The 15,348-nt window shown below is 36.4% G+C and overlaps 1 long non-coding RNA gene across 2 annotated transcripts in view; it reads right to left on the minus strand.

Moving 5' to 3' along the window:
- Positions 1-15,348, minus strand: part of LOC126967287 (uncharacterized) — a 31,908-nt gene continuing 16,560 nt past the window's right edge. For both annotated transcript variants that reach the window (XR_007729962.1, XR_007729963.1), the window contains 4 exons: positions 4,131-4,185; positions 3,740-3,958; positions 2,417-2,572; positions 1-228 (listed from right to left, as the gene is read on the minus strand). This is a non-coding gene — a long non-coding RNA (uncharacterized LOC126967287). The remainder of the gene's footprint in view (positions 229-2,416; positions 2,573-3,739; positions 3,959-4,130; positions 4,186-15,348) is intronic.

Here is a 15,348-nt window from a genome sequence, read left to right on the forward strand (position 1 = left end):
AAGGAAATATTTATTTAACTAGGCATGCAAAATTTACAAACTTATTATTCCTAAATTGCTCTTGATTTAATTTTCGATTTTCGTATGTTCTGTTATCCATTTCCTCATACCAGGATCGACTAAGCTGGTAAAAACTGAAGGTGTATCTGAATTGCAATTGAATAAAAAAGACACCAATCCAATGACTTTCATGGAATCAGTTTCAAAGAGGGGACCGCCGGAATCACCCTGTAAAAATAAAAATATATTTTTTTAATATTCGCGCCTTAATAAGGCTAATGGAAGCCCAAGCGCTAACTGCTATTTCTGCCAACGGATCAGCCTAGCTATCTAACGCGGAAATGCTGCCAGTATTCTTATTACGCTTCCCCGTAATTATCGTCTTAATTTTATGTATTGTAAATAAAGTTATAAGATTTGTTTTATTTGAATAAACATATACTCATTCAGAACAAATATAATACAAAATATACCAACTGTAATAAACATAGTCCATCCAGACCTAGGACATTGATCTAATACGACGGGATGTAGGTACATATTATTTAAGCAATATCAGTCGTAAATCAACATTGCTTATCCGGATAATGTGCCCGGTACATTCTTAATTTTTTAATGAACTCTATTAAATCATGAGGTCTCGGACCTCGGCGCTCATTCCACTTTTTTTTTATTTATTTTTTATTTAAATTAGGGATGAGACGAGCCGGACGTTCAGCTGATGGTAATTGATTTTAATTTCACTAGCTACGGCGCCTTTCAGACCGAAACACAGTAATGCTGTACAAATTACTGCTTCACATCAGAAATAGACGCTGTTGGGGTACCTATAATCTAGCTAGCATCCTGTGCAAAGGAGCCTCCCACTGGTAAAAGTAGCCGTAAGAGAACGATGTGTTTACTAACGCTTCCCAAGATTTTATTTCCAGTGTAACGCTAAACGTAGTATGTTAAAACATACACATATTTTGTCATATAGTTATAACAAGCTAACTATAGACTCACAAGCTGGACTGGACTGAGACTGGAGAAAGTTGAAGGAGTCAATTGTAGACAATTATATTATTATATAGAATAAGAGGGTATTTAAATATTAAGTTATTAATAGACAGTACCATTTAACTATTAATATCACGGATAAAGATCTTATTATATTAGTCTTAATATCATTAAGATTTTAAAATTATTAACTACATAAATATAAATAAGTTCTGCCATCATCGGTTCATATAAATAGCGCCGGTGATAAGGGCGACAGACTGGGAAAGTACAATATGTGCCATTAACAAAATAATAATCTTCTGAATCTAACTCTTTACCCAGTTATTCAACGTGAGCCTCTTAAGAAGTGGGTTGAAACACTATTCGCTATTTGACCATTTACGTAAACGACTATCGGTACAATAATAAAAAAAAAGTGTGTGTATACTTATGTATACACGCAGGAAGTTATACTTCTATGGCCTACCGAATGAAAAATCATTAAAATGATTTATTTCTCGTGCTATTCTACTTTTTAGAAAGAACAATTTTGTAAAAATCTTGTAAAGATGGCTTTGACAATTAATTAAAATTAATGAAAACGGCTGTATGGGCTTCAAATAATAATAATGGACGAATAAACAAAAAAAAATAACGAATGACGGAACGCCAGAAAATTTTAAGAACGAATTTCAACCTGTTACTTTTGTGTTACAGTGATGGGCGCGCATCTTATAATTTATTTATAACACTCTCATCAGTTATTTATAACACGCCTAAAGAAGTATAACTTCAATATTTGAGTCTACATTCTACATGTCGGTAACCTCATAAGCGAAATCCAAGTAATTTAATAATTTTTCTATCTCAGCTTTCAAGAGGTTATAATCATATGAAATTTTATATTCCAACAAAAATTATAAATTACCCGACGCTCCAATCAATCTACCAACACAATATTTGGCAATTAACATACGTCATATTAAAAACACATTCTTATTATCAGCGGTGGATTTACACTAGGGGCAGTTGGGGCAAGTCAAGGCGATAAAATTTTGGAAGTGAAAAAAATTTTTTTTGTCTTATTTAGATTGCTAAATATAATTAATTAATTCTGTTAATTAATCATTTTTGGTATAATTGTTAATTCAAGAAATTCAATTTATCCATTAAATAAATAAAAACGATTTAATCAATTTATTTCCTTGGAGTTTTAAAATAATAATAGATTTTTTATTTTCTGGAATTAAAGAAATTTTAATTAGACTTTTTTTGATAAAGTTTCTGCAATAAATTAGTTATTTTAGTTTTGACAAATAAAATATATAAACTATAAGTTTAGGTAAAATTACAGTGTTGGGGCAGATTTTTTCCGGTGCCCAGGGGCGGCATTAAGTTTAAATCCGGTCCTAATTATTATAGATAATATATTTACCTGACACACATTCATCACTCCCTTCGAAAGAGTTGTAAAAGAAGCAGCGCAAACCATTCTAGGTGTAAGATATCTTCTGTAGACTCTTAAACATTTTTCATAACTTACAAACCTAAGAAAGGCTGCCAATAAATCCGAGGAGCCTTCTCCGCCTTGCTGAAAAATAATATAAATTATTTGAATTGGGTACCTAACAATTTTTGATATATTTCTGTTAGTTCCGGAGCTCTATTGCCTGTTAACTGCTCGGTTTTATTCTAGATCAGACCAGAGACTCTAAAAAAGCTTCAAGTGTTACACAATTATATAACAGCATGGTAAGAGCAAATTGTAGTATTGTTGTCAGGTTTGGTCTCGTACTTTTAAAACCTCATATTGGACGAGTTCATAGGTAATTGATTAAGCAGTTGATATTCCGTTTGTAGACTACAGGTTCTTCTGAATCATAATATGAGAACAAATGAAGGCATTTGTAAAACGTAGATAGCTTCTGGAACTTAAGCCTCTTCTGGAACTAAGCTCTTATATAATATCTTTAAAGATAAAATTGACTGTTAGAGAGATTCAACATTAAAGTTCCCAGAAGACCACCTTCTACCCATGTCCATTATTCACAACTTACAGATATTGCACAAAGCTAAGTAGTAATGCTCCATTATTGAGTATAACACGTTCATACAATAATTGCACAAGCGCATGGCATCTTTGGATATTGGTTGTGAGAGTTGCTTACAATTTATAAAAAAATCGAAGTTTTTTTTATGAAAATAAGGGACGAGCCGAGCAGCACCTTCAGCTGATGGTAATTCATACGCCCTGCCAGAGACATAAGATGTTAAGTCTTATTTGCCCAGTAATTTCACCAGCTACGGAGCCCTTCACCGAAACACAGTAATGTTTACACATTACTGCTTCAAGGCAAATAGAATGAAATGAAATAATGAAATAGGTGCCGTTGTAGTTTCTAGCCGGCATCCTGTGCAAAGGAGCCTCCCACTGGTAAAATTTGAAGTGTTGGATATAAGATGTATTTTTTTTCTTTAGTGCAATTTTAATTGTAAAGTATAATTTAATTGATCTTGTTTTCTCTTTATAAATTATTTTCTTCTTTGTTTAATTTTTTAGTAGTGCACTTTAATAGTACATAGCGAATGATGTGTTGTCCTGTAATTAGTAATGCAAAAAAATATTTGATAGTTTTAAGCATATTGTAAATCTAAAATATGTATACTATAGGAGACCCATATAAATAAATATATGTTTGGAGAACTGATCTAATGAGCAATTGATAAAAATATGTATTGAATAATGAATATTTCTTACTTTTGTAAGGCCCCATCCAGTCGCTGTGCAGTTTGTACCTTCAGCAGGCTGCTCTCCGGGTTCCACGAAGGTAACCGCGGCCATATTAACGCCATCAAGATTAAATTTTTTTGATACTTTTACCACTGCCATGTCATAATCAAAATTAGGATTCGTATCAGGGTGTTTATTATTATACTTTTCATGCACGGTAGCCGTTCCAGTTCTGTATGGATATTTCTATAATAATACATTAAAATATAATATCAATCAATTGAATGCTGTCACATGAGATTAAATTATATATATAAAAAACAATATGTCCTTCATAAATTATAATCTTAATTGAAGGTTTATCAATGTAAAGGAGGTGCTAAGTTTTGTTTAAAATATTTATAATATTTTTACTTACTTTTGTTGATGCTTGCAAATTGGCCGTTCCTACTCTTATATAAATTTTTTTGGCACTAAAAACATAAGAATAATAAACAATAAAATTTAAATTTGTATTTATATTTAAGATAACTTCATTTCATGATTTTGCGATATCAATATGACATAGGTACCAAGGAGAGTTAATAGAGTGGCAAGTTGTCATAGTGCCTATAACTCAAAAAAATTAAGGATTGATAGTTTGGAAAAATCATTTAGAACTACGTACTACTGTGGCTAAAAAAAAGGTAAGTTTTCGTTAATGTTTTTCACCCCTTATAATAAAATGATTTATTCAGGTTTTTTATAAATATTTAAAACTAAAACGTCATTTACAAGAAAAATCAGAATAAAGTAAAATAAAAATTTCGTTCATTTCAAAGGCTACATCTATATATGTAAAAGAAAGTCGTATTAGTTACACTATTTATAACTCAAGAACGGCTTTACCGATATGGCTGAAAATTGGTGAGGAGGTAGCTTAGAGCCAGGAGACGGACATAGGATATAATAAGTCATAAAATATCAAACAAATTACGAAAAAATATTATTATCAAAAAAAATATTTTCTGATTTTGTATGGATTGATATTTTGATGACATCTCGAGAATAGAAAGAATTCAATAAAGTTTTTTGTTAGTTTCACGCTACATGAGTTATAAAATACAACTGATAGTGCACGTCATGTTATTCAAGTTGACCGGTTGGTGTGTTTGTTTCGAGTTTCTATTAGCTTATTGTGCCGATATTATCATTAACAATGTCACGACCACGACGATCAAATTATTCCCGACAAAGACGTAATGCAACTAGGATTCGAAATATTGCGAATGAAAGGACTGAAGAAGAACAAGAAATTGCAGGTGAAAAGAACCGCGTTAGTATGGATCGTCTTCGTGCCATAGCGTGATTCATAAATCACAAGAGCAAAGCGTAGCAGCCCGTAAAACGGATCGGCTGGCAATACGAAATCGTCCAGTAAAACCTCAGAGATCAACAACTTATAGATAATTTTCGACACACTAGAAGAAGTTTATGAAGTATTGATTTGAATCGAGCAGCGTTTCGATACGATTGCAGTACTTATACTGTACTGTAGTACTGCTTGCATACTAGCTTTCGCATTGGGCTGATGGACGTTGTTTGCGAGTATTCTGCGGAGAAACGCAAGAATTGTGCTGCCATGTTCTAGAAAACACTCAAAAATACAATGTTTGTTTCCAAATGGCCTCATTTGGGGCAGACATGTAAGAACGAGGATTTAATCCGACATTCAAGGTATTTATTTATTTACATACTTACACACAATACAGTAACAGAATAACATACGTACTATACTTATTCCTATGTATTGTGTATGCTAATTCTAAAAAAAGTGTTTATAAATCAGTAATACGGGTTTTGCTTTTGATATTGTAGGTATAAGGACAGATTCACCATCGTATTAGATCACTGCAACCTCTCGAAGATGCACAGCTTTAATTTTTACAATTATACTTCAAGGGCGACACGGACAAATAACTTGATCGATGTCAAGAGATCAATGCAGCAATGATAATAGCATTTCTTCAGATCTGCAGCAACTACTTAATGAACATTTTGCATGACGAGTTAGCCCGCAAATCTTTAATTTCCGATCCGTCTCGCATTCGCCATTCAAAAGTTTGTGGTATGAATCAAGACAATCCATTTCCGAAGTTCAATCAATATATATATATATATATATATATATATATAAGAGATTTCCACGTATATAGTCACTCATCACGATATCTCTGGAACCACTTGTGGTAGGAATATTCTTTTCACCGAGTAGAGGTCAGCTAAGAACGGATTTTCCAAAATTCCATCCGCAAGAGTTTTTTTTTATTATGAACAGAACAACGTCTGTCGGGTCAGCTAGTAATATATAATTTAGTGGAATGACTCGCAACTTCCTTAGCGCCAGATTACCTTGTCAGATTAAAACAAGAACAAGACTGTCCTTGGCGGTGGAGGATGTTCAAGTTGATTTGATATGTGGTTTTGATTGTATTCCAATAGGTGGCGCTATAAATATAGAAGCAATTATTTTACCTTGCGCTATTAATGTTTATTTAGATAATCGTATTATTTGTCAATCATTTGTATCCTCAATCATCTAAATGTATTAGGTAGTAGTCAGTTCAAAACAAATATACAGTGAATATCAGTTCGGTTATATTTTAACAGAGTATTAGTGAAGTGTCTCCGTGAAAATTAGGGTTCCCTGGTGCTGGGTACAACACATAAGTTTTAAACAACAAAAAGCACTCAACAGAGTGCTTTTTTCTAGGACTATTTAATCTTTTATTTTTGCAACGCATACCAAATATATACTTATATACTTGACACTTATTTTGGATAATTCAATATTTATATATATACAGCATATACGAAATCATTACATCAAAATCCACTCAGTAGAAAAAGCCTGAAAGATTAAAATAAACATACATCCTTCCATCGATACATTCTTACAAAGTTTTGCGTTTAAAATATTAGAAGGGTTTTTATATTAATCAAACACAACAAGAAATGTTCCTTCTCCATAAATCTCTTTCGTAATTTTGGATAAGTGACATCTGATGCCAATTTTCTTCATTGTTGTAAGAGCCACTAAATTACTTATAAAACACAGTAAATTCTTTTTTCAACTGGGAAAAAACAAAAACAATACTGTATTGTGTGTATGGGTTTGTCTGTGAGTCAACACAAACCATGAATACAACAGTGAGCTTAACTTTCGAACGACGTTGGGTAGGCTTAGCTATCGTCCGTTACTTTACTTTATTACTCTACTTTACGGCCGTTTTCAATAACGTATCTCTAGTTACGGATATATTGCTATCACCGTTTAATGACAAGATCTTATCTATCCATAGTTATGTCCAATATAGTTAAAGTCCAATGCTTTATGTGGATAGGTTATTGAAATGTAAGTAAGCGTAAAAGGATAGATTTGTCTACCTCTAGTAAGTTAAACTAAGGACAGATAGGTTATTGAAAACGTAAGTAAACAATTAAAAATATTTGTCCACCAAAACACTAAAAATTAATTATTATTATTAAAAACTATTTATTTTAGTGGAGTTCACTCTTTTTTGTAAAACGTATTCTTTGCAGTTGTAAGCTTAGTGGTTTTTTTTGGTATATAATAAAAGTTATCAAAATTGAAGTTTTGTCCTTTGAAGTCAGAAATATTCAGTTAGCTACCACCTGTTTGCTAGTATTCAACCACTTGTACTAAATCGGAAAAAAATACTCTTAAAATAGGCCGTGACTTAGTTTTGTTTTCTTATATATAATTTTGATTCAGATATTTAAAAAAATCAGTACAAGATAGGAAGTATTTTCTTCATTAAAAATGACTATATAAACATCTTCTTAAAATTTTATTAAAATATACAATAATGCACAAGATAATATGGGTGTATTAATTATGTTATTAATTATGTCAAAAATGTAGATGCGAATATTTTATTAAATGGAGAGGTGGTAAAACCAGTGGAATCTGCTATATTTCTTGGCATTACTCTTGATTCCAAATTGCAGTGGGGCCCCCATATTGAAGGATTGGCGAATAGGCTTAGTTCTGCAGCATATGCGGTTAAGAAAATCAGACGGTTAACTGACATAGATACGGCGAGATTAGTATACTTTAGTTATTTTCATAGTATTATGTCCTATGGTATATTGTTATGGGGCAGTGCGGCCGATATTAATACTATCTTTGTGCTGCAGAAGAGGGCTATTCGCGCGATTTATAACCTAGGTCCTAAAGAATCATTAAGAGAAAAATTTAAAGAAATAAACATTTTGACTGTTGCTTCTCAATACATTTTTGATAATGTTTTGTATGTTCATAAGCACATTGAGGAATTTTCTAGAAACTGTGACATTCATAATGTTAACACGAGGAACAAACATAAACTTGTTATGCCTACTACTCGGTTTGGTCGAGTAAGTAAGTCTTTTGTTGGGCGATGTATATGCTTCTACAATATGATCCCAGAAAATGTACAAAACAAATGTGTTACGAAATTTAAAAGAATTGTTAAAAAACGTTTGTGTGGGAAAGGTTATTATAGCATAAACGATTTTCTTAATGACACCACAGACTGGGATTAAAGCGAACACCCTCAGGCTCTTTAATTATTAATGTTTATTGTACGATATTACATTGTAATCCATATTTTATATAAAAAAAAGCCCGCTGAGTTTCTTGCGCCCATTCTTCTCAGGTCTGAGGCAGTCTCTTTTGAATGGGTGGTAGATTTTGACGTTCAATAAGTGATTATAAATCCTATTTTGAATAAAAATATTTGAATTTGAATATGCTAGTGATGACGGGTAAAGCGTGGGGTAACAATAATTGAAGCATATCAAGCGAAATTCCATCAAGACCAACAGCGTTAGAATGTAACAAGCGTATTATTATTAAAACAGATATTTCGTTCGTGGGCTTTAAATAAAATACACTACGGTTATACCTATTATTTTCATTAATAATAAAGAGTCGAAAGCGGTACATATTGGCTTCCAGGTACATTCACAAAATGTGAATTTAATAAATCAGGATCCCTAAAATGCTCAGGAAGATCATTGTAATATTTTTGATTGACAATAACATTCCTTCTCACATGTTTCCAAAGAACTCCTGATCTATGTAAATTCGAATTTATATAAGTTTCAAAATTTACCGGAAAATGTTCCCTGTCAATTACGGCCGTAACTTCAGCCTTGAGATCTTTATAATAATTTTCAGACACCTTCGACTTGTTTATTCTAGCCCTTATTTGTGCTTCATCTCTGCAGCAATTGCAGTTAACTGCGTATTATAACGGAAATCGTTGATTGTTCGTATAAACTCTAATGGCCGTTTTGATTAACCTACCTATCCGTAGTCTAACTTACTAGATGTAGACAAATATATCCTTTTACGCTTACCTACATTTTAATAACCTGTTGACAGATAGCATTGGACTGTAACTATATTGGACATAAGTATGGATAAATAATATGTTGTCATAAAACGGTGATAGCAATATATTATGCGTAATTAAAGATTGACGTTATTCACAACGGCCGTAAAGCATTTTTAGATAATCATATTCAAATCTTGATACCATTATTTTGTCTTGTTTTAGTTTTTGGTTGATAGAACGATAACAGCGATCAAAATTATAGCGCTACTTGAGAAAGGGTGTGGTCAATGTTATGTGTCTCAGAATGCTTAATGTGAATCGTTCGACTGTCCAGCGGTATTGGCAACGATATTAAGAGACTGGTTCCGTCACTAGAATGCCTGGGTCTGGAAGAAAACCATGCACAGGAGCTCGAGATGACCGCTTCCTTATGAACCAGGCATTGAGATATCGCAAATCTTCCTATGTTCACCTCAAGAAGACTCTAGTGAAAGCAAGAGGTGTGCAAACCTGCTTATGGACTGTCAGGAGGAGGCTTCTCATTGGCAATTCATGTAATGGCCGCCAAACCCGTAGCCTGCGATGTGGACTCGAGAGAACTGGGGTTGAGTATTACTCTCGGATGAAGCCAGAATATCACTGTACGGAGAGGACCGTCGTTGGCGAGAGAGAAAGAGAGAATTTGCGAAAGTTTGCTTTGAAGAAATAACTTCTTATGGTGGAGGCTTAGTTATGCTTAGGGCAGCGAGTTAGTCTTCATAAAAGCATTTTGAATGCACACGGGTATATATTAGAAGTCCCAATTCTTTACATACAACCCACATTAACGATTCTTGGTGAAAATTTGATTTTTATGGACTATAACGCGCTCACCGTTCTGGCGATGTGGAAGCATATATTGAAGAGGTAGGGATTCGTCTTTTGGATTGGCTAGCTTGAAGTCCCGACCTCAATCTTATGAGATTGAGGTCGGGACTTGCACATTGGAATATTCGATAATGAAGAATAAGACCGGTGCAGCCCGCTCCGCAAAACATCAGGGAGCTGAGGAATGTAATTGCTGCGCAGTGGAAGCGTATTTTACGATAAACAATTAAGAATAGCATCGATAGCATGCCCGGATGAATACAAACTGGCATTTTAGCAAGAGGGGGCCACACTTGATATTAAACATTTACTTTTAATTTTTATTTAAAAAAAAACTTAAGATTTCAGCTTGCTTTTTATTTAATGAACAGAAACGCAACTAGTTGTTTAAAACTGATCCCAGAGTGATCAGATTTCATTAATTACATCCAAATGTAATGACGACTTCTATCTATTCCAGTCTATTAACCTAGATGCCTATTTTTTTTCTAGACAGTATTTTAATAATATTAAGGTTTATAAACTTTGTGTGCTAGACTCGTGCGGTCATCGCGTCGAGGGTATTCTTTCAACGATACGATCATCAGGTCAGGCGTCCCTATTCTTTTGTGGACGTTTAACGTCGCCCCCTACATCTGGTTACGTTCGAAATGCTAATTTGAACTGTGAAACCATAAGGATATGCCCATGTAAATTAAAAAACGTGTCTACTTGACATCCGTAGCTTATTTATCTATAATATGTTGAAAATAATTTCCTTTACATGATCACATTTTCTTAACTTATTTCCTTTCCTTAATTACAAATAATGACGATATACATATTAAATAATTGAACAGATCCAGAGCCATATATCATTTCATTAAAGAATTGCTTTTGTTTGATCCTCAAACATTTATAAGTTAGTTATAGACTGTATCTCAAAGAAAAATTTTAAGAAATAAATATTATGACTGTTCATTGTCATTTCATTACATTGACAGCACATTTTTGAGAATTTTATATTCGTTCACAAAAATCGTCACCTTTTGCTCATTATAATACTACCAATAAGGGATTGCGTGTAACTAATTCTAGTAGGCTTCATAAGATACATAATACCTTTAAGGATAAACGTATACACTTTTATAAAAAAGTCACAGCCACTGTTCAGGTATTATCTATAAATTAATTAAAATGTTTTTAAAAAAATTACTGACGTTTATCCTACTACTCCACAGCTATTCACTTAGATATTCATCTAAGTGATCGGACAGCCTGGGACTAGATTGTATTATTTTATAGCAATAGCAATGACAAAGAATACTGGGAGAGTTTCTGTAAAGGTTACTATAACATAAATGATACCACAGATTGGGAATGGAGCGACCGCCCTCACGCTATTAAATAATAAGTTTAATTGTACAATGTTACTTTGTAACTTTGTAAATGTTACTTTAATTGTAAAACAAATTTTTGATGAAAAAAAAAGCCCGCTGAGTTTGTTGCGCCCATTCTTCTCAGTCCTGTGGAATTCATTTTGGAATGGGTGGTAGTTTTTTGACTTTCAATAAGTGATGTCACATCCTATTTTGATTAAAAATATTTGAATTTGAATTTGTGGTGACCATTATTTCATTCGTCGCCGACTGTGAACATCTCAATCATCTCTGAGTAATTATTTAAATTGTGTTGACAGTGACAGGTGGACAGGGTGAAGACGTCTGCCCGATTTCTATTCGAATATTAGTCTTTGTGTTTCTATCACTTAAGTACAGTGCTACACGATCACCGGGTCAGGTCGAGTCACGCGATGTGTGCCATTCGCCACTGTCGGTCAGGATCAGGATCGGGAGTCCGTTCAAATTCAAATTAAAATTCAAATATTTTCATTCAAAATCACTTATTGAACGTCAAAAACTACCACCCATTCAAAAGAGACTGCCTCAGACCTGAGAAGAATGAGCGCAAGAAACTCAGCGGGGTTTTTTTTAAATATAAAAATATGCATTACAATGTGATATCGTACAATAAACATTTATAATTAAAGAGCCTGAGGGTGTTCGCTTTATTCTCAGTCCATGGTGTCATTAAGAAAATCGTTTATGCTATAATAACCTTTCCTACACAAACGTTTTTTAACAATTCTTTTAAATTTCGTAACACATTTTGTACATTTTCTGGGATCATATTGTAGAAGCATATACATCGCCCAACAAAAGACTTACTCACTCGACCCAACCGAATAGTAGGCATAACAAGTTTATGCTTGTTCGTCGTGTTAACATTATGAATGTCACAATTTCTAGAAAATTCTTCAATGTGCTTATGAACATACAGAACATTATCAAAAATGTATTGAGAAGCAACAGTCAAAATGTTTATTTCTTTAAATTTTTCTTAATGATTCTTTAGGACCTAGGTCATAAATCGCGCGAATAGCCCTCTTCTGCAGCACAAAAATAGAATTAATATCGGCCGCCCTGCCCCATAACAATATATTGTGGTATACCATAGGACACAATACTATGAAAATCACTAAATTATATTAGTCGCGCCGTAGCTATGACAGTTAACCGTCTAATTTTCTTAACCGCATATGCTGCAGAAGTAGGCCTGTTCGCCAATCCTTCAATATTGGAATTGCAATTTGGAAAGAAGAGTAATTCCAAGAAATACAGCAGATTCCACTGGTTTTACCACCTCTCCATTTAATAAAATATTCGCATCAAAATTTTTGACATTTGGCGCGTTAAATTTAATATATTTGGTTTTATGATTATTTAACAATAAGTTATTGGCGCTAAGCCAGTACACGATGTCAGATAGAGCCCTGTACTTTCCCCGGGGCATAAAAAGAATAGGGGAGTCCCAGTCCCATGGGTGTCGTAAGAGGCGACTAAGGGCTTTTTAGACCGGCGTGAAGTAGCGGCCTAATGCCGCTATGTTTCGTATAGGTTAGTGTCGAGGACCGGAGGCCTTGGCCCCCCCCCCCCTTCCCCATCAAAGATTATGAAAGTGGTCCCTAAAGAGATAATACCCCAGGAGGGTACCGGCTCTACCAGAGTCGGAGAATCCCTCCCCGAGCATTCTAGCTCGGACTGCCCTTCGTATTCTGGGGAGGGCACAGTACCACGCATGACCAAGGACAAACGAGGCAGTAACACCACGGCACCCCGCTCCACACTCAACGTGGACTCTTGCAATATCAGGGTAATTCACTCCAACTTTAACGCCGTCCACCACCACCTTGAGACGGCGAAACCGGCCTTGTGTTTCCTTACAGACGCAGATATCTCGACCTAGCGATACTTGATATTTAACGTACCCCAGGTACAAAATTGAGCACAATTTTTTGCCTCATGCCGGGCACTGCATTTTGAGGGGACCTGTCCACTCTCTGGCTCCGCGTAGATTTAGAGGACCGCGTCCGCATCTATGCGTGTGTCTACAGGTCCCATAGTTGTAACGCAGAAACCGATCATCTCATGGGCTGCGTTCAAGCGGCAATTGACGACGTGCTTGCACAGATCCCCTCTGCTGAAATCGTAGTCTTGGGTGATTTCAACGGGCACAATGCCGAATGGCTTGGATCACGTACAACAGACTACGCAGGGCGATCTGTGCATAATTTTGCATTGGCGTACGGTCTGTCCCAATTGGTTGAGTCGCCAACGCGGCTCCCGGATGTGGATAGCCACATGCCGTCCTTATTAGATCTTCTGCTGACTACACATCCCGATGGTTACCAGGTCATTGTCGACGCCCCTCTCGGAACGTCCGACCATTGCCTGGTCAGGATTGTAGTGCCTATCCGACGCCCCACGTCGCAGACCACCAGCGATCCGCCGCGTTTGGCACTACAAGTCAGCAGATTGGGATAGGATGCGTTCCTTTTTTGCATCCTACCCTTGGAGCAGGGTTTGTTTCCCTTCGGATGATGCTAGTGCCTGCGCCGTTGCAGTAGCCGATGTGATACTACAGGGCATGGATATTTTTATACCAAGCTCTGTAGTACCGATCGGTGGCAGATCACAACCCTGGTTCGATGCGTCAGTTAAAGCAGCATCTGACTGCAAAAAACAGGCGTATCGAACTTGGGTTGCGGCGCTGGGCACAAAGGATCCGAACTGCATAGTTCTTAAGAGGAAATACAACCGTGCTTCCAGATTTTTTAAGCAGCAAATCGCCCGTGCAAAGTCAAAACACGTCGTCAAAATCGGCGAGCAGCTTTCCAGTTACCCGACCGGAACACGCAAGTTCTGGTCGTTGTCGAAAGCTGCTCTTGGTAACTTCAGCCAGCCGTCCATGCCGCCGTTGCACATGAGGAATGACACCCTGGCCCATACGGCAAAAGAGAAAGCCAATCTCCTGTGCGCTCTTTTTGCCTCCAACTCGACTCTTGACGACAACGGAAAAATACCGCCGACCATCCCGCGGTGTCAGAGCTCTATGCCTGAAGTACAGTTCAGACAGAAAACTGTTAGGCGAGCTCTGTTTTCGTTGGACGTCAGGAAGTCGAGCAGGCCGGATGGCATTTCTCCAATCGTGCTTAGAACGTGTGCCCCTGAGTTGACGCCGGTGCTAACGCGTTTATTCCGGCACTCTTATTCCAAAGGCGTAGTCCCTGACTCATGGAAGTCAGCCCTTGTCCATCCGATCCAAAATAAAGGAGACAGTTCGGATCCGGCAAACTACAGGCCTATTGCTATTACCTCCCTGCTCTCCAAAATCATGGAGAGCATAATTAGCCGTCAGCTCTTGGTATATCTAGAGGGTCACCAGTTGATCAACGACCGACAATACGGCTTTCGCCATGGTCGGACGGCAGGTGATCTTCTGGTATACCTAACACATAGATGGGCTGTGGCTATTGAAAGCAAGGGGGAAGGCCTGGCAGTTAGCCTGGATATAGCGAAGGCCTTTGATCGTGTATGGCACAAGGCGCTCCTCTCTAAACTTCCATCATTTGGGCATCCCGAGAGCTTGTGCAAGTGGACCTCCAGCTTCCTCACTGGGCGCAGCATACAGGTCGTTGTTGACGTACATTGCTCGAACCCGAAGCCCGTGAACGCTGGAGTGCCCCAAGGCTGTGTGCTATCTCCTACGCTGTTTCTTCTGCATATCAATGATATGTTGGACACCTCCAACATTCATTGCTATGCAGATGACAGCACTGGTGATGCCGTATACACGGGCCATGCACGTCTCTCTCGGGAAATTGTCGACCAGTGCCGGGAGAAACTTGTGTCTTCTATCGAGTCCTCTCTTGAGAAGGTCGCGGAATGGGGTAAATTGAACCTTGTCCAATTTAACCCCCAGAAGACTCAAGTTTGCGCGTTTACCACTAAAAAAACCGCATTTGTCGCATCACCGCTCTTCGACAACACTTCCCTAAAAGCCTCG

This window comes from Leptidea sinapis, chromosome 12 (genome assembly GCF_905404315.1).
Source record: "Leptidea sinapis chromosome 12, ilLepSina1.1, whole genome shotgun sequence".
NCBI classification, from domain to species: Eukaryota; Metazoa; Arthropoda; class Insecta; order Lepidoptera; family Pieridae; genus Leptidea; species Leptidea sinapis.